Source organism: Phyllostomus discolor, chromosome 13, assembly GCF_004126475.2.
Source record: "Phyllostomus discolor isolate MPI-MPIP mPhyDis1 chromosome 13, mPhyDis1.pri.v3, whole genome shotgun sequence".
NCBI classification, from domain to species: domain Eukaryota; kingdom Metazoa; phylum Chordata; class Mammalia; order Chiroptera; family Phyllostomidae; genus Phyllostomus; species Phyllostomus discolor.
The window spans coordinates 30119594-30124605 of record NC_040915.2 but is presented as its reverse complement, the minus strand read 5'-3'; the positions used below and the strand labels follow the sequence as shown (position 1 = coordinate 30124605).

At 44.5% G+C, this 5012-nt stretch overlaps 1 pseudogene; it reads left to right on the top strand.

The window, feature by feature from the left end:
- Window positions 1–707: 707 nt before the first annotated feature.
- LOC114510518 lies at window positions 708–833 on the top strand (annotated as a pseudogene).
- Window positions 834–5012: the final 4179 nt, after the last annotated feature.

The window sequence follows — 5012 nt, the reverse complement described above, 5'->3', positions numbered from 1 at the left end:
AAATGCCAAATTCTAATTAAACTGCAATTAAACGCAATTTAAATAATCACCTGCCAGAGCCTATGAGCTCTTATATTTAGGGCTGTGACTGTAAGTAGGCAAGGAATTCTCTCCTAAACAAATAAGAAAACAGAAGACAAATTCACACACATAAATTCTCAATCTCTTCCACATACTAGAGTATCAAAATCCCTGAAATAGACAAGAAGATAAATAAAAGGAAGAGAGCAGGAAATCACAGATCTCAGCCAGGAAATCAACTGTGCTAAGAATATAGACCTAGGAATCAGAAGGCATTGTTCTGGCTCTGAGCTGTCACGTGAGACATCTAACCACCCTGCGCCTTGTTCTCCACACTACAGGAGGCTAATAGTATCACTTCCAACCTAGTCTATGTCGTTAATATTTAAATAAAGTTCCCTCTTATCTTTCCCGATCTCCTTGTCTCCCAGCTTGCTGTTGGCCATCCAGTATCCATGCAAAGAGGTGCCAAAAAACTCAACTGTCAAGATAAATCGTATATTATTGGAATATTTTTTCAAATCAAAGCCAACGCACAATCCGTGGTGACAAAAATGTCAAACATTTAAAATTTAAAAAGACAGGATCGGTGTTACTCATTGTTCATTTTGCCTTAGGCTCCAGCATGGCAGCGTGCTTTTTTTTATTTTCCACATTGATTTCAATTTTTAAAAATGTTGTACTTAAGCTTTGCACAGCGGCAGTATCGTAGCCAATGAGGTTTGTCCAAGGCACGGTTATTGCTAATTGAAAGATGTCGTACTCACATATCCTGTACCCTGACGACTGATACTTTGGTAGTCGTTAAATGGTATGTGCTAGGTAATTGCTTCACTCCCCCACCCCTCACTCACCTCACTCTGGCCTGTCTCATTTACCAACCAACACCCTAGGAACTCTGAAGAAACTGGTTTGTGTTATGGGTGCAGATTCAAAGCGTAACAGAGAGAAATCAAGTGTAAAAACAGAACACGTTGTGAAAACCTGTCCATGGGGCCTGTTGTGCTTGTCTCTGTGACTGCTCTCTGTCCCTCCACTGTAGCATCCCAGACATGAGCTTGTGTGTTCGCCAGGTGCGACAATAAACCTGCCAGGTACTCCATGGCGTTTGGAGTCTTTCCTGGTGATGTCCTGGATCAGCCCCATGCAGAGTGAATTTCCTCTCAGCCTCCTCGCTGCTCCTCTTCTCCCCTCATCGTGAGCCCCTGCAAATGCTTCTGAAAACTTGGGGTGTATGCATTCAGGTTTCAGAACTAGCTTCTCCCCCGCAGAGAACTGGCTTATCAAAAAAGTTTCCCAAAAGGAAAAGAGCTTGACCTTAAGAAGAAATCTCAACTAATTTTACTCTTCAACATTCTGCTATAAAATATTTTTTAAAGATTTTATTTATTTCTAGAGAGAGAGGAAGAGAGGAAGAAAGAGAGGGAAAGAAACATCGATGTGTGGTGGCCTATCCAGTGCCCCCAACTGGGTACATGGCCAGCAACCCAGGCATCTACCCTGACTGGGAATCAAACCAGGGACCCTTTGGTTTGCAGGCCAGCACACAATCCACTGAGCCACACCAGCCAGGGCTGCTATAAAATATTTATAAATGTGCTAAAAGCATAACATGCATTATAAGGTTCAAAAAGATTTCCTTTAGGAGACTTTGCGCTAAAACTGATAATTATCTGTCTCCTCATCCATGTCCTAATGCCAGCAAAAACTTCTATCTGAGGTAATACAAGTAGCTTTCTCTCTTTCAAGTTGTTTTCTTACTTTTAATGGTTACCTTCACTCTGATCCTTCATCCTTCCCTGTAGCAAATATTTATAGGTTTTTCCCTTGATCTCTGTGAGAATGGAAATACATAGAGCAACACCATAGGAGACCCCGGAGGTCCACATGGGGCCCAGAAGAGAAAGCCTGGCCCGGGCACGGGGCTCATAATGCCTGTGGTCAGCGGTGCACCCAGAAGGCTCCCGGCCCCGTACCACCGAGTTCCAGCAGTGGCACCAGGGTGCGGCCTCTTATTCCCCTGAAACGCATCTAAGCAGTGGGATACCTCAGATACGCATGGTTCCAATGCATGCAACGCCTTTTTGGAGCTTTGTGCCTTTGAACATGCCGGCTCCATGGGAACACCCTTCCTTTATCTGAGGCTACCCATCGGTTCTGTAAGACTCTTCCAAGGTCTCCCTCTCTAAGAAGCTAGTTTCCTATTGTTGCCACAACAGGTTACTTAACGCAGATTTATGACCACAAGTGAAAAGTCCAAAATGGGTCTATAGGATTTCAGGGAGCATCTGTTTCTTTGCCTTCTCTGGCTTCTTGACTCAAACTACACTCCTTGTCTCGTGGACCCTTCCTCTGTCTTCGAAGCCACCAGGATGGCGTCTTCTCTCGTCTCTCTCTTCCGTTATCACCTTGCTTTCTCAGCTCTGACCCCGTCCTCTCTCTCACAAGGTTCTCTGTGGTGACAGCCAGCCCAGAGATGCAACCCAGCATAATCTACCGAGCTCAAAATCTTTAACTTAGTCCCAGACTCACAGGTGCTTTTGCCACATACAGTGACAGATTTATGGTTCTGGGCGTTACAAGGTGGACATCCTCGGGAGTAGGATGAGGCCTTGCCACCCTCTGGCTACAACGGAACTCTGGCCGTGCGCGCTGGCAGAGCTGATCCACAGAGCATGTTAGAACAACGCTGTACGTGTAGTGAGTTGGAGGAAATTGTACTTGCCAGAAACGGCCCTGGGAAGGAATTCTGTCTGGTTAGGGAGCATACTTAGAGGGGTAGCTGCTTAGAGAACAAGAGCTGGGCACTAAAGAAGACCCTTGTCTGCAAAGTGGACCGGAGACAGCCTCGGACATCCTTCTCTGCCCCTTCCAACCCCCGACTCAATCCCTTTCTAAAGAAACAAGGAATACACATTGAAACAATACTTGCTGAGAAGGAACCCAAACTACCAGCTGAGGCAGAGGGCCCACAGATCCCTGGGGGCGACCTACCCCTCTGTTATAAAGTTCCTCATCAGGAAAACAAAGATAAAGCTTTTTCTCATATGTTGTTGAGATGCAATGTGTAAACTGTTTAAAAGAGTGCCATACCCATAGTGTGTGCTTAAGAATCCTAACTACACACTTCTTGGGCGTTACTGTGGCTGTGTATTCTTCCAACCCCAGTATCGGTCATTTCTGCAGTGGTTAGAACTTCACAATCCGATACAACAGCTAATAATCACGTTTGGCTATTTACATTTACATGCAAATCAATTACAGTCACACCAGAATTAAAAAAGCCGGTTCCTCAGTCATACAAATCGCATTCCAAGTGCCCAGTAGCAGCCTGAGGCTGGCGCGCACCTTATTGGATGGCGCAGGTGCAGGTCATTTGCATCATCACAGAAAACGCTGCTGTGCGGCCCATTCAACAAATACCCCGGTGTCGTGGAATTCTGTACAATTTTTAGAGGAGTTGCAGAAAGTTTAATGTACTCATAGAATCACACTTACGGGGCGGTCATAGTCCTTTCATGATCAATTTTAAAACCATAATGGAGCTGAAATCAAATAAACAGCATTGTTTTAAGCTCTAAGAAGACTACATAATTTGGGCTTTGAGGTTTCTGATATTGTGATCAAGAATTTTTTTTTGTTTGGCCTCCACCCTCTGGTACCAGCCAGCCAAAAACTATTAACCTCCTTGGGGTGACGACTCATTCTCTCGTCATCTTGAAAACTCTGGCCAGATGAAGTGAGGCAAGAGAAGAGGACACTTATAATCCAGGTCATGCTCGCATTATTAAGGATAAACAATGTGCTCCAATATGCTGACTCCCAGCACACTGCCCGTCACGACGCAAACATTTTCTATATGTCACTCGTGTTCTCTTGCTAGCCCCCATGGGAATGCAGAACTCGCCCTTCCCATAGGTCCTTGGTACACAGAGCGCAAAACGTAAGCTAGAGCCATGTCACCCTCGAATGCTCCTCACTCCCAGCAGACCTTGCTCATCAGTCCGTCACATCCTCCCCATGGACTTGGGTGTGATCTCAGAATCCTTCTCAACACAAGGGTCTAGGCAGTGACCACCAAACAGTAGATCCTGACATTTGAGTTTAATCCTCCTTGTCATTCCTGAGTCAGAGGGTGCTTAGCAGATAGAAAGAATCAGACAAAAGCCAACCGTCCCATGTAAACAACGCTACTTTCTTAGGGTAAAATCATGCTTCGTTTTTTTTTCCCTTTTCATTTTAGTAGAAATGGTCTTTAACCAAGAACTCAGTGGAGCAACAGTGCCACCCAATGGTTGGTTAGGTTAGTTTTGCATTTAACTTACCATTCTGACACAGAAACTGTCTTCCACCGATAAAAATGGGAACTGGAATTGGTTATTAGCTGCTTAAGCTGTTATTATTCGCCAGTTTTCTAAATGATAGATACACAAAAGGTAGGAGGCACCCTGAGAAATGAAATTGTCTTGAAACAAAACCTTCAGCACCTTTCCGCTATGAAATCAAACAGCCCAACTAAAAGAAAGGTTCCACGTGCATTTACAAAGGGACAGAATGGGTTTTCGTCTGTCATTTGTAAGTCAGTGGAATGGGCCACAGCTCCCCAACACCTCCCCCACCCCCAGGTGAGCGCATTTTTGTTTCTAGAGGGGTTTTTTTGCGTATTTTCTAATAAATCAGTGTGATGAACATACCCTACCCAAAACATGAGAGTCCATGTATGTATTGCATCATTTCATATGCAAAAAGAAGCAAAAAGCCATGACAAGCATCATAAACTATTACTTAGTTTAAAGGGAAGCAGCATTTACATTTCCCAAATCTGAGACCACTCAAGCTTTGAGATTCAAGTAAGCAAAATAAACCTGAGATTTTTGCACTGTCACATCGAAGCGCTAACTCTTATCAGTAGAAGAGGTGAGTAATAGGCTTCCCTGGTTGCATGGTGCTGGTCTTTTATGACCCAGTCTTCGAGATCTGCATGACTCACT